The sequence below is a fragment of the Nycticebus coucang genome, chromosome 18 (genome assembly GCF_027406575.1).
Source record: "Nycticebus coucang isolate mNycCou1 chromosome 18, mNycCou1.pri, whole genome shotgun sequence".
Lineage (NCBI taxonomy): Eukaryota > Metazoa > Chordata > Mammalia > Primates > Lorisidae > Nycticebus > Nycticebus coucang.
The window spans coordinates 76,884,803-76,900,102 of NC_069797.1; the positions used below are offsets into that span (position 1 = coordinate 76,884,803).

The 15,300-nt window shown below is 44.2% G+C and overlaps 1 protein-coding gene across 2 annotated transcripts in view; it reads right to left on the minus strand.

Annotated features, from left to right (window-relative positions):
- The window catches only part of CYTH1 (cytohesin 1), a 95,507-nt gene that overhangs the window by 78,967 nt on the left and 1,240 nt on the right, over positions 1-15,300 (minus strand). The gene's annotated exons all lie outside the window — the stretch shown is intronic.

Sequence of the window (15,300 nt, forward strand, 5' to 3'; positions counted from 1 at the left end):
GACTGCACTGCCTCACTAGAGGCATCTCAGGGACAAAAGCATTGGGCGGATGTGTTCGCCGGAATAATGGCCCCAAAGATGTCCATATCCCAACTCCTGGAACCTGAGAATATGTTAATTACACAGCATGGGGATCGAAGGTGCAGATGGAATTAAATCTGCCAATTGGACAATCTTCAAAGTGGGAGATTATCCGGCATTACCCAGCGGGCACAAGGGTCTTTAAAGTAAGTGGAGGAGGGAGGCAGGAGGGTCAGGGTCAGAGCAACCTGATGTGAGGAAGATTCACTGCTGGCCCTGCAGATGGAGGAAGGGGCCCAGAACCAAGCAATACGGGCAGCCCCCAGAAACCAGAAAAGGCAAGAACACGGATTCTGCCCTGGAGCCTCCGGGAGGAACACTGCCCCGCTGATGCAGTGAGATCAGCCCAGTGAGACTGGGTCCAGACCCCCGACCTCCAGGGCTGTCAGATGATAAATGCAGGTTCTTTTAAGCCACTAAATTTGTGACAGTTTGTTGCAGCAGCAACAGGAAACTGACAAAGTGGAGCCACTTTTCTCTCTCCACAGTGTGCTGAGGGCACATCTCAAATCAAAGCAGCATTGCATCAAGATGTTTATCAGCTACTTTTTGAATTTTTTTAAATCATGGGGGGCGGGGGGAGAACCTATCAACATTTAATCTCTTTCAAGATACACATTTTTGTCAAACACCTTACTGCTTACTAAAATAAAGTGCACTCACACGGTAGCTCACCTTACTGCAGGCTGCACAGCAACCCCCTCCGACGCAGACGGTGTGTCCCAGAGCCCCAGGGCTGCCGGGACCCGGCCATAGTACCGCACCATTTACACACCATGTTTTCTCCTATACGTACATACCTACGGCAAAGTTTAATTTAGAAAGTGGGCACAGTAAGAGATTAACAACAACTAATAATAAATGAGAAGAACTGTAACTAGACACAGTAGAGGCTGTGAATACAGTCTCTTCTCCAAATAGTTTACTGTATTTACTCACTTATTTTCAAGACACAGGAGACTGTGGATAACTGAAACCACAGAAAGTGAAACTATTGGTAAAGGGGGGTTACTACATTAGCTCCTCTTAAAAAATGTCTTTGCTACACTTATCTTTCAGTATCTAAGAAACATATTTTTCATCTAAATGGCCCTTTTTAAAAGATGTGTTCTGAAATCTCTGCAAGCATAGAAAGTGTCTCTATAATCTCCCCAGCAAGTCAACAGTGAGGAACTTAGTAACTGGTTATCACCACAACCAGAACTAGGCCTCTAAATAAACCCCAAACAGTAGAAAAATGGAATGAGATGTGTGAGTTAAGAGGATTCCAGTTTCAGCTGCAATTCACAAGCTGCCAGGAACAACCTCAGTGAGTTTACTTTCAACACCAAAAGCAGATACAGAAACTGGGGGGGAGCTTGGATTTAATGATTCAATCAACAAACTCTGAGAGCTTACTAAGTGCCAGGCACACAGATTGCCGGCTGCACTGGGTAACAAGAGATGAAGATTTCCACCCTGCCATCAGTGGGAGAAGACCCACCGCACACAGTAAACATAACGAGCAGGTTCCAGAGGATGGCAGGGTGGGGGAGGGCACGCAGGCTGCTTAGTTAAACGGGAAGACCTGGTTGAGTCTTGCTGACACAGCAAAGGAACTGAGCACCAGGACATTTGGGTGAAAAGCATCCCAAGAGCAGTGAACAGCTATAGAAAGGCCCGGGGTGGGGGTGGGGGGGCATGCCTGGTGTGTCCAGGTGCTGTGAGGAGTCTGCCGGGTGGGATGAGGGGAGGAGCGTGGGCATCTGTGACAGCTAAGGGTAACAGGTCACCTGGCGCCCTCCCTGAGGCAAAAGCAGACTCAGGAGGAGTTTCCTGTACATTGGAACACCAGAAAGTGGTGGTTCCTTCCAGAGTTAGACCCCAAAGTCTACAGTGGAATCTCTATTTCTTTTGAGATTATTATAAATCCATAATCTAGAATTTTTCAATTCTAGTCCTAGGAATCTTTTCAGAATTTCATTTCCTTGATGCTCTGTCACTATGGTCTGGACACAGGAGGCAGTTACAAAAGTCTGTGCCAAGTGAGAGAGCAGGCTGAAGAAAGATCTGGAAAAGTCAGCGTGAACAAAGAAGGCATGGCTGAAGAGAGCTGTTGAGAAGACCAAGCAGGACAACTGGAGGGGCCTTGGGCAGCTCTATCTGATTGGATTTTACTGTTGGGTTGTCATCCTAAGAAAAGAACGATGGTCCACCAGGAGACAAAAACCAAGAGGCACCAGAACAAGAAGATGCTGGTGTGTCCAGGGCTGCCAGCATGTGCTCCCCAAGAACCAGGGTCCACAGCTGAGCTGAGAGCAGTCAAATGATCAAAATCTGATTTTTAAATAATCCTTCAAAGGTAGTCATCAATTGGCAATCTTATTTAATGGTCATGACTCCGGGCCCCTAAGTCTACTTTGAACCAGGAAAGGTAAGGTCTCATCTCAGGATCCTTCCTGACCCCAGCAGGGTACTCAAGTCCTGATGAGACCTTGTCAAAAACAAGGCCTCTCCTCGGGCTGGGAACAAAGCTGCCAGGCCAGGCCTCGGGCTGGGACCTGTGAGGTGCTCTGTAGTTCCCTGAAGAAACGCCATCCTCCTGCCGGTGTTCTCCCATTTCACGTCGTGTCTTCTTCCAGAGGCCTTTAGATTTAGTCACAAAGGGCCTCTGGAAGGGGCTGAGAGGTGAGCTCAGTCAGATTTGTCAGAGGCAGGTTCACTAATACTAACCTGTACCTAGTTACCTGGATTTCTCATAAATCCTGGTTGCCCAACCACAATGGGTTCTGGCTCAAGGGAGCTGCCAAAGGCCAGGCAGTAAAGCTCCTGCGGCTGCAACACCAGCCCCTGTGGTCCCTGAGTCAGTGCTACCCAACTTCGCTGTAGACCCACAACCTCCTCCATCTCCACCCCAGGATAACAATGGCTCTTTCAACAGAAATTTGTCTAATAAAACAAAAAACTGCACAAACCACGTTAAGACATGGAACTCTGTGTCCTAATTCCAGGAGGAAGACAAAAAGCTTAGAAAGTACATAAAAAGTATGGAAGGCATATAAAAGTATAAGTATTACAAATGAAGAGAGGGGTGTAGAACAACAGGAAATAAGAAGCAGGCGGAACAGAAGCAGCCCATTAAAAACAAGACCTGTGGAGTTGTGTCTGGAATCTTGAGTTCCACGCCAGGTCAACCACTAGTCCACTGTGTCACTTTATATGAACAGCAATCCCTCAATGTTTCCATTTCCTCACCTGTAAAATGGGCACAGTATTTGTCTCTACTACACAGGATAACCGTAAGGAATAAATAAGAATGTATGAGGCTGGACACAGTGGCTCATGCCTATAATGCCAGCGGTTTGGGAGGCAAGAGTGTCACTTGTGGATCAACCTGGACATCAAAGCAAGACCCTATGTATACAAAAAGTAAGAAAAAATAGCCAGGTATGGTGGCACATGCCTGTAGTCCCAGCCACTTGGTAGGTTAAGACAGAAGGATTTCTTCAGCCCAAAAGTTCAAGGCTGCAGTAAGATGTGATCATACCACTCTGCTCCAGCCTGGATGACAGAGCAAGACCTCAGCTCTTTAAAAAGAAAAGGTATGAGAAATGTTCAGCAATGATTAACTACTAAAGAATCAGCAATTGATTAACTACTATTATATACAAAGAAACAGGTAGGGAGTAAGAGCACTCCCATTGCATCTAACCTCAGCAGTCAGGCGACTACTCAAAAGTACATCTTACCAGCAGCACACTGAAAACCGCAATCAGCCAGGCTCCCACAGCACCTGCCACACACACTCATGAAATGTTTCAACTTGTTGACTGTCCTATACCATGAACTTCTCACAAGCAGAGCCTGTCTTTTAAAATTCTTCATGTCCTGAGCATGAGGCACAGACTCAAACACAAAAAGATCATCTTAAAACAGCTGAATATGCCAGGCCCAGTGGCTTGTACCTTAATCCCAGCAACTCAGGAGGCTGAGGCAGGAAGACCACTTGTGGCCAGGAATTCTAGACCAATCTAGGCAAAACAGGAAGATCTCAAGATCTCAGCTCTACAAAAAAAAAAAAAAAAAAAAAAAAAAAAATATATATATATATATATATATATATATATCTCAGGTGCCTGTAGTCCCAGCCACAAGGGAAGTCAAGGTCGGAGGATGACTTGAGCCCAGGAGTTCGAGGCTGTAGTGAGCTGTGGGAGGGGCCACTGTACCCTAGTCTAGGTGACAGTGTGAGACCCAATCTCTAAAATAGAAACATAAAGACATTTTGGGGGGGATGGAGTCTCACTCTAGCACCCTGGGTAGAGTGCTGTGGCATCATAGCTCACAACAACCTCAAACGCTTGGGCTCCAGTGATCCTCTTGCCTCAGCTGGAACTACAGGTGCCCACCACAACGCCTGGCTAGTTTTAGAAATGGGGTCTTGTTCTTGCTCAGGCTGGTCGCGAACTCCTGAGCTCACCCACCTCAGCCTCCTAGAGTGCTGGGATTACAGCTGTGAGCCACTGAGCCCAACAATAAAAACATCTGAATAGATGTGCACATGGATGGACGGCTAAATAAAAAATAATTTAAACAGCAAGAGAGAGAAAAGAATCAAATGCTTTTTCAAGTTTGAATAACTGGAGTGATAAGTAAGTGATGATCAAAGTTCAAAAACTAGGGCGATTTGGAGGAAACAATAGAAAGAGAAGATGGGCCACAGGGTGCCTTAGACTGCTGAATTCTAGAAGATAATGGAACATCCAAGGGAAAATGTCCAGTGAGCAGTTGAAAATGCCTGAACACAGCTAAAAACTGAACCATTCTCTTACTTTCAATCATAAGAGCTGTTGGAAATTATATTTCAGGGAATTAGAGAACACAAGAGGAAGTAACTTGAGCTAAACATGCTGTAAAAACACATGTCGTCTGCAGCTGCTGTGTACAGAAGTCGGAACAGACAAAATGAAACATGAGCGCAGTCCTACTGAGGTGGACAACTCACAGTATTCCAGTACTTTAAATTCAAGACTGGTTCAGGGGAAGGGAGAGAGGAGGCCGGGAGGAGGGAGAGTGTTTGAGGGTATAATGTGCATAATGCAATGGTACATTTCAAACTATTAAGAAAAAAGTATAATTGTCTTACCACAACAAATAAGAGAGGGAAAAAAATAAAGGTTAGGCAGAGTGGAAAAAAAAAAAAGATGGATCATAAAGGATACTAGAGCATGTAGTTGTCAATGATTCACCTAGATGCTGAAGAGGAACTTCCAAGATGCCAATTAAAAGGCATACACTGGAGTTAAAAAAAAAAGGATGGTTCAGAGTAAGTTTCAAAATGTATACAAGAGTCTATAAACAATCTTAAATATTCCCCAATTAAATACAAAAAGCTCTCCATTCTGTGTTGCCTTCCAGTTACTTTCTGTGCGGTATGGTCTCCCCCCTCCTCTGCCCCCATTTACAGGGCAGTCACTTGCAGAGTTATGCCACATTTGCCTTCAAAGTGCAGACTTCCTCTCTGAAGTATCCCAAGCTGACATCACTGGAGCCCTCGGTCAGCGTGTGGCATCCCCCATTCCTGGGTTCCACTCCCACTCAGGTGTTGATAATCTCTTGAGGTCCAGATCCAAATCCCACTGTCTAAGTGGACCTCTCAAAGTGACATTCACAAGTATCACAAACTCCACCGGATACACCCAGGACTGAAGTCTGTGCAAACCTAGACACCCTCAGGCTACAAGCTCTCCCAGCCATCATCCCAGGCAGCAGTCAGGCACTCACCAAGACCCTCTCCTGGACCTCCTGTAGTGCTAGGCCCCCAGTGCTGGCAACTACCTCTGTCAGCTTCATATTCCTCACGGCCCTTGTACTTCCTCTCCTTTCTCCTACTTCCACTGCCTTCGTTCAGGCTCTCACTACCTCTCTCACCTAGAAGGTTGCAAAAGTTCTTTAAGGGGCTCTCCACAGAGGAATATTTCTAAAACGTGAAATAATTATCATAAAATATCTGCAGTTTAAACCCTCCCCTAGTTCCTTATGGCCCAGACAAGTCCTTGGTAATAAAACACACTGACAGCCCACTGGCTCTGTGCCTCCTGCCTCCAGCTCACACTCCGGGAGATCTCTAGACACTCAGAACCCCTTGCAGGTCCCCACGGGTGCCAAGTTACTTCATATCTCCTGGCTCATTCTCTTTGCCTACAATATATTTCTTTGTCATTTTCTCCTAGTGGGCACTAACTCATCTTTCACAATCCAGCTCAAGTGCCAGCTCCTCTATGAACTCCCACCCCCCCAACCCAGTTCCATCCCCACACCAGGTGGAACTGCCTTTGCTCTCCTTGGCTCACCTAAGTTTTTCTTTTTTGAAACAGAGTCTTGCTTTGTCATCCTTGGTAGAGTGCCATGGCATCATAACTCAGAGAAACCTCAAATTCTAGGGCTCAAGTGATCCTCTTGCCTCAGCCTCTCAAGTAGCCAGGACTACAGGCGCCTGCCACAACGCCCAGCTATTTTTAGAGATCAGGTCTCGCTCTTGCTCAGGCTAGTCTTGAACTCCTGAGCTCAGTAAATCCACCTGCTTTGGCGGATTACAGGTGTAAGCCACCACACCTGGACTATACCTAAGTTTTTCATGCATATACCTGCCACCTCCACTTTGCCACACTCCCTCTCGGGTCGGTGCCATATCTGTCTCCTCCTTCTGGATGAAGCATCTGTAACGATAAAGACTGTGCAGTATAAAGTGGTCCCTAATGCTTGATTGAATAAGCAGTTACAAACTGCTAATAGAAACCAGACCTGTGATAGTACTGTAAAACAGGAAAGGTTTTTATTTTATTTTATTTATTTTTTATTTTAAGTTTCAGCTTGCTTGCTCATTCTTCTTCGTTGGAAGTTTGTTTGTTTCTTTCTTTTTTTACTGTTCTTCCTTTGGCGATTCTTTTTCCCTTTGCCTCCCCAGTAGCTGGGATTATAGACGCCCGTCCGCTACAATGTCCAGCTATTTTTGATGTTAGTAGAGATGGGATTTCACTCTGGCTCACTCCTGCTCATACTAGTCTCCAACCTCCAAGCTCAGGCAATCCACCCACCTCGGCCTCCCACAGCGCTGGGACTACCATGAGCCACCACGCCCGGCCTAGGAAAGGTTTTTTAATAGCATTACACTAATTCTAGCATTTATACCCTACATAACTAACTAGATGGTGGATAGGCACAGGGTCTCACACCTGTAATTCCAGTTTTTGAGGTAGGAGAATTGCTTAAGCCCAGGAGTTCAAGACAAGCCTATGCTACAGCAAAACCCCCAACTCCACAGAAAAAAAAAAAAAAAAAAAATAGCCAGGCATGGTGGTGGGCACCTGTAGTCCCAAGCTACTTGGGAGGCTGAGGCAGGAGGATCACTTGAGTCCAGGAGCAAGAGTCTGCGCTGAGCTATGATGATACCATTGAACTCCAGTCTGCGTGACCCTGTTTCAAAAACAACAAACATAAACACAAGTATGTGTTGTGTGTATGTTGTATGTGTGTGGAGAGAAAGAGAAAGAGCGAGATTGTAACAATGCCAGATAAGGGCATGATTTTAATATAGAAACCTTCTTGAAGCCTCAAAAAAAAAAAAAAATGGAAAATACGAAAAGACTCGCATAAGTAAGGTTATCCTGACCTTTAGTACAAAATTCAGTCATCACAGAAAGCGGTTCATATCTATCTCACTATTACTAAAGCAGAAACATACAATGTCACACTACCTTGGAAAATGAAGAGTAATAAAAATCCCCTACATACCCTTCACCTCCATTGTGTTTGTAAGTCAACGCAAAGAGAGGAGCAAACGTTACCAGCAGTTTCATAGGATGTGGGATTCACTTCTCGAACATTTCTAAATAATTTTCCACCTCCTCCATGCCTCTATTATTGCAACTGAAATTAAGCAACAACAATAATCAGCAAGTGTGGCAATGGAGCAAATGGGCAGGTTCAGGCAAAGGACTTTTCTTCAGAAGCCCACTCTGAAGATCTTCACCTTGGTGGGGGAACAGGAAGGGGCGGAGTGCACTAGGAAGAATGATGTCTGTGAGACACGCCCCTCTCAGGCTGAAGTTTTCCAATCTCTGTGTCACCATCCAGCACAATACAGATGCCTCCTCCTCCTGTCCCACTGACCTACGAGGTATCCACCCTCAAAATGAGAAGGCAATCCCCTGTAATTCTTCTACAGAGTATGTATCCTAATGATCCTGGATACAAGAAATAGACCAGAAAAAAAATCTATCCGACAAGATTTTTTTTTTTATTATCACACAGAACATTTAGAAAGGAACAGGTATGATCCATAAGAGTCCACAAACAACTGTTTATCATGCCAGACCAATTTACAATTAATTCACAATTTCTCCTGTGAAGAAAACATTTTATATTTGACCACAAGACACTATATGGGGCTTGGCACTCATAGCACAGTGGTTACAGCGCCAGCCACAGACACAGAGGCTGACGGGTTTGAACCCAGCCAGGCCAGCTAAACAACAATGACAACTGCAACAAAAAATAGCCAGGCATTGTGGCGGGTGCCTGTAGTCCCAGTTACTTGGGAAGCTGAGGCCAGGAGAATCGTTTAAGCCCAAGAGTTGGAGATTGCTGTGAGCGGTGACGCCACAGCACTCTACCTGGGGCGACACAGTGAGACTCTTGTCTCAAAAAAAACAAAACAAAACAAAAAAAGACACTATATGGGTTAAGAGATCTTTCATCTTTAAAAGGAAAATTAAGGCAAGGTAAATAAGTGACTAGTACAACTAGCCAAAATCTGATTCAAACCCCAGCCAGAACGAGTCAGTATCTTCCCCATGCTTAAAATAGCAAAGTGAAAAAAACCTGTAAGTCACTTGATTTCATAGTGGCCAAAAAAGGGGCTAATCTCAGTTAAGTAAATAAAGAAACCATCAGCCCATATGAAATATTCAGTTCATAATATACAAATATAAAAAGAAAAAACCTTTCAACCTAGCTAGTAATCAGTAAATTTAATGAGACACATTTTATAAGCACTAAATTCATTTTTTCAAAAAAGCTTTTAAATGCTAATCTTTGCTGGTGGCACACATCTGCACTGATACTGATACACGTACCCATACATTACCAAAAGCAGAGTAAACTGGTCCCACCCTTTTGGAAAGCAAATTGACATTATGCATCAAGAATTCTAAAAATATTTATATACTCTGACATGTTGATGTCGCCGCTGGGAATCTATCTTAAAGATCACAAAGCATAATTATGGCCACCTTATGTTCCAGATTTTCTAAGTAAGCCCTCACTTCATATAATTGTGTTCTTTTCGATAAAGGTAAATCATTAAGTGCACAACTTATTTGAAAATAATGGAAGTCATCCAAGTCATAGGAAAAAAAAAGAAAACTGGTTCTGCAAAGGATCAAACACATGCACTAAAGTGTTCTTGTTCCCATTTGAGCTGGAGAGGAGAAGACAAAAACACAAGCTCCCTGCACATTAACTTTGCCAGGCAGAACCTAGTGGATCTGTGATTCCTGCAGCTCTCGCTGAGCTGACTCTCTGTTGGGTCCCCGGCGCATGCTTGTTTGCAGGCACAAAGATGAAATGTGAATCTCTCCTGAATGCAATGGGCTCCTCTCCCCACCCTAGAGAGGCATCCAGCACACCGCAGCCCACACCTCACTTTGAGGTGGTTGTGACCAACACTCCACTCTTTCATACCGGGGCTTATTTCTTAAAGGCCAATTCCTCCCTGTGTTGCAATTCAGGGATAAGTTAAAGCTCAGGAAATAATGGTCCTGAGTGGCACTGTGAATTCAATGAGCCTCTAAAGAGCCTACTCTCGGAAAGCTGATTTGTCTGTCATCACTCTGATACAGAATCCTTACCACTGACATTCCCAACTGTTACTCCTGGGTGACTCTGCCAGTTTGATCTCAAAACCTGTCCTAGGAGAGGCATAAGGCACCCCAGCAACCTAGGATTAATGATTCCTGCCATCAGGGTCTTTTTAGAATCTGATTAAAAGCTGAAGACCCTCCAAAAATGCACCTACCCCAAAACTTTTCCATACAATTTCAGAAGGGTTCCACCAGTCCACTGTGAAATCAAATGCAGGTTAAAAACATCTGCTCAAGCTCAGAAGTCACCAAGAGGAAACACAAAAGCCATAGAGCCACTGAGTTTTTTCTTGAGCAGGGTAGCCTATGAAAACAAAAATACCTCTTCCTTTTGCAACTGAGAACTGGGAAGTCTAGGAAGTGTAGTGATCTATGAAGAAAGCAGTGGGACCCTCAAAAAAAAATTGTCCAATTACTATTTCACAATGTTTAGAGAGAACTGGGGAATACATACCAACCAGCTACAAGCAAGAGATACCTTTCCTAAAATGTGAACTTAGCTTTCAGAAAATTTTTCAAAGAAAAATAGGCTGAAATATAATTTTTCACATTCTACCTTCTGAACACCCATATCCACAGGTTTCCATGGTTCATGGTACGGCATGATCATCTCTTCTTATTAATTTTGATATGAATTCTCCTTTTATCCAAGGTCTTTTGGTCACAAACTATAACACAACTATTCGCAAATTTCCCATCACAGGTAATGGAGTTTATGCCTGTGGGACAACTCCTATCAATACAGAGAAAAAAACTACTCTTTTCTCACAAAGTATCTACCAGATCATCTACCAATGATCCTTGAGGATGGGGTATGGCGGTTGGAGGGAGAACAGATGGAAGGAAATGACTGATTAAAAGTGATCCTGAAACTAGGGTGGCTTGAGCCTGTAGTCCCACCTATGGAGGCTTACACAGGAGAGTCAATTGAGGCCAGGAGTTCAAAACAGCCTGGGCAGCAAAGCAGAACCAATTTCTTAAAAAAAAAAAAAAAAAAATTGGTGATCCTGGAAGTCTGAGGTGCTGAGTGTCTTTTTTATTCTTTCTCTCACCCATGCCCCGAGTATCCCCTCATACACTTTCCTCAAGGTCCAAAGTTGGAGACTGTAATTATGTTTTCATGCCATTGTATCTCAATAATTCTCCCTATATGTAAATCAACTATTTTCTTGAATGCTTTACCCTACCACTTACTCTCCACAGAGAAACTGAAACCTAGTTTTCTCAACTCCTGCTGAAAACACTGATATTCTAAAAAGTCAGTTCCATCGTGCTTGCTTTAGATAATGAATCTGAGCTCAACATAAAGATTACATCAAAGGCAAAGAAAAGCTTAGGTATTTCAGAAGATGAGGAAGTAAAGGGCATTTTTCAGACTCTCTTTTTAAAGAAATAACCTTTCTTTTCATTTGAAAACTTACATTAAAAAGATAAGAAATAAATTCTCTGTTGACAATTAGCCTAAATGAAGCTATAATAACAATAATAAATGAAGCTAACTTCTGAGCAAAAAATAAGGCGTGCATGTGCTGCAGTGAACATGACAGATCCCAAGGACTTCCGTTTTAAATTTGTACATGAAAATTATGCTTAAAAAGGTGGGATATAAATGACTCAAGGCAAAACTCCAGTCCTTAGTTCCAAAATGATGGCCATTACAATGTAGCAGGATGAAAATACTCTGTGAAAAATCCCTTCAACATCCCCTTAAGTGCACCGTGTTTGGTTTTGTGCTCGCATCCCTGTACAGTATTATACAGAAATGAACACTGATTACCATCATGCACAGTATGTGTGATATAAACAGGGTGGGTACAAGATTTAATTTTACAACTTTCTTCCTTTTCTTTTTTTTCTTTTGTGACAGAGCCTCAAGCTGTCACCCTGATAAAGTGCCGTGGTGTCACGTCACAGCTCATAGCAACCTCCAACTTTGGGGCTCAAGTGAGTCTCCTGCCTCCGCCTCCCAAGTAGCTGGGATTACAGGCACCCGCCACAACGCCTGCTATTTTTTGGTTGCAGCCATCACTGTTGTTTGGATGGCCTGGGTTGGATTCGAACCCGCCAGCTCAGGTGTATGTGGCTGGCGCCTTAGCTGTTTGAGCCACAGCACCGAGCCGCCTTCTTTTTCTTGAGTTACATGTATATAAATTAATTCTCCAGTGTCGTAATCTTTTTTTTAAACCAGCAGAAGCACATCCCACATATGTGCAGTTTGAACCAAACTGTCCCTGTCTAATGAATACCAAAGAGCAGTGGTTCTCAATCTGTGGGTCGCAACCCCTTTGTAACCATGAAAATACATCACGGCATTAGGAAGGTTGAGAACCACCGCCAAAGAGTATTACAAAAAAGAAAGGCCTTTTTGTTTTTGAAATTCTCTTTAATTGAACAGAGATACTCTAAGAGTCTTTCTTTAGCATATTATAAAGGAGTTGTGTTTCCAAAGTTTTTTTAATGCCAAGATGGTAGCTAAAAAATCATGTGTTTCCCCAAAGAAATAATTCTAGGCCGGGTGTGGTGGTTCCACGCCTGTAATCCTAAGCACTTTGGGAGGCTGAGGTGGGTGGATTGTCTGAGCTCAGGGGTTCAAGACCAGCCTTAGCAAGAGCAATATCCTGTTCTAGAAATAGCCAAGCACTGTGGCAGGTGCCTGTAGTTCCAGCTACTCGGGAGGCTGAGGCAAGAGAATCGTTTAAGCCCAGGAGTCTCAGGTTGCTGTGAGCAATCTACTAACGGCGACAAAGTGAAACTGTCTCAAAAATTAACAATAATAATTTTTAGTAAGTTTATTTAGAAGAAAATGATGGAGGCTCTGAAGTAACCGCTGGACATACCATTTTATATGCTTTATGAATCTGCACCATACAATTTCTCTTTTTTTAAAATTTTTTTTTCAACTGCTCTAACTCAAGGAAACATTACTTTGAAAATGTAGGTCTCATCAAGATAAAATCTCTGTAAATTCTATGAGGGAAATGGACTGTTCTGGAGACTGTGGCAAACCATAAAAAATTATGAGTCTTCCTCTTCATATGATCATTTTACACCACAGGGTATTTTTTTTTCTTTTTTTGTCGCCCTTGGTAGAGTGCCATGGCGTCACGGCTTACAGCAACCTCCAACTCTTGGGCTTAAGTAAATCTCTTGCCTCAGCCTCACAAGTAACTGGGACTACAGGCACCCGCCACAACACCCAGCTATTTTCTTGTTGCAGTTGGCATTGTTGTTTAGCTGGCCCAGGCCAGGCTCACACTTGTCAGCCTTGGTGTATGTGGCTGGCACCGTAACCACTGTACTACAGGTGCCAAGTCACCACTAGGTATTTCTTATGTGGTGACCCTATGAATTGAGGATCTCCTTTAATTCAATCTGTTTACTTCCTCCAAAATAAAAAGAAGACATTTTAAAAATGTACTGGGGCTGGGCACAGTGGCTCATACCTGTAATGCCAGCATTTTAGGAGGCTGAGGCAGAATAATTGCTTAAGGCCAGGAGTTGGAATCCAGCCTGGGCAACATAGCAAGACCCTGTGTCTACAAAAAAATGAGAGAAATTGTTAGCAGCACATGGAGGCACACACCATAGTCGTAGCTACTTGACCAGATGAGGCAGGAGGAAAGCTTGAGCTCAGGAGGTCAAGACTGCAGTGAACTACCATTGCTCCACTGCACTCCAATTAGGCCGACACAATGAGACTCTGCTTCAAAACAAACAAAAACTGTATAAAGGGGAAGAATAAACTTTCTCCTTCTGTGTAGGCAGAATAATGGCCCCAAAGATGTTCATGTCTTAATCTCCACAACCTGTGAATATGTTACCATCTGTGTCAGAAGGGGATTTAAGGTTACAGATGGAATTAAGTTTGCTAATTCTTATCCTGAGTTATCCTGGTGGGTCCAATATAATGGCAAGAGTCCTAATAAGAGGGAGATAGGTCACAGGGGTCCTCAAACTGCAGCCGGTGGGCCACATGAGGCGGTGTGATTGTATTTGTTCCTGTTTTGTTTTTTTACTTCAAAATAAGATATGTGCAGTGTGCACAGGAATTTGTTCATAGTTTGTTTTTTTTAAACTATAGTCCGGCCCTCCAACTGTCTGAGGGACAGTGAACTGGCCCCCTGTTTAAAAAGTTTGAGGACCCCTGATGTAGGAGGTCTGAGAGAAATGAGAAGATGCTACCTGGTCCCTTTGAAGATGGAAGGGACAGCAAACCAAGGGAAGCTTCCAGAAGCTGCAAAAGGTATGCACACGGATTCTCCCTTCAAGCCTCCAGAAGGAATGGGCCCTGCTGACACCTTGGTCTTAGCCCACTGAGACCAATTTGGGACTCCTGAACTACAGAAGTGCAAAATAATAAATGCATGCTGTTTTGAGCCACCACGTTTATGATAACTTGTTATAGCAGCAACAGGAAACAAATACACCCTGCTTCCATTCACCTCTTTTAAGTACAAGATCACGTCACGCCTAGTGGCAAAGAAGTCATGTAATAAAACCGCCAGATCTACCAGCTTGCTGGGGAGGCAAGAACACCAGGGGAGGGTAAGAAGAAAGCCCGGCAGGCAGAACAGTGGGATCAGAGGGAAATTAAATGGCAGAGGAGCTACAGAAAAGAGCAGAGGCAAAGCTGGTGAAGGCTTTTCAGTTGCCGGCAGATCAAGAGAAGTCTGGAGGGGCTGAACAATCTTTAGGGCCAGCCAGTGGGTGACTTTTTTTCCCAGTCACCAAAGGAAAGCACACGCAGCTTTTGCTTGGAAGGTAACAAGGGGCACCGCATAGGTACACGCCCCTCGTGCTCACGGAGAGCACCAGCCCGTGCACGCATCTGAGGTTCAGGGTCGAGCTGCCAGCCAGAAACCCACCGCCCCACCAGCAAGTAGTTCTTGAACGATTTACTTATTACCAAACAGAAAACCCAAACCAGCTTCCCTTTTTATATTTTCACCTAGCCCACGTCAAAGCTTGCTCCCTAAAATATAAGACATGTCCCATTCGTCAATAAACCAAGACTTAGTTCCGTTTGGCCACACAAGTGTTTTAAGTTCCGCTGAATTTGTACTTTGCTACCGATCCACGAAAGTTCCCCACTTGTCCTGTTTGCCGCTTTAATTCCACACGCAGAGATTGTTAATAAATTAACTAGAGCATTTCAAATAACCTTTTGCAAGCCCTGTGGGACTTGCTCGCGGGAGAAGGCGCTGGCCCACGGCCAGCAGGGCTGAGGGCAAGTGAGCGAGGAGGACCGCGACTCCGACCCTCCCTCCGCGCCGCGCGTGCCGTCCGCGGTGCGGTCTCCGGGGCCCGCAGACACGCG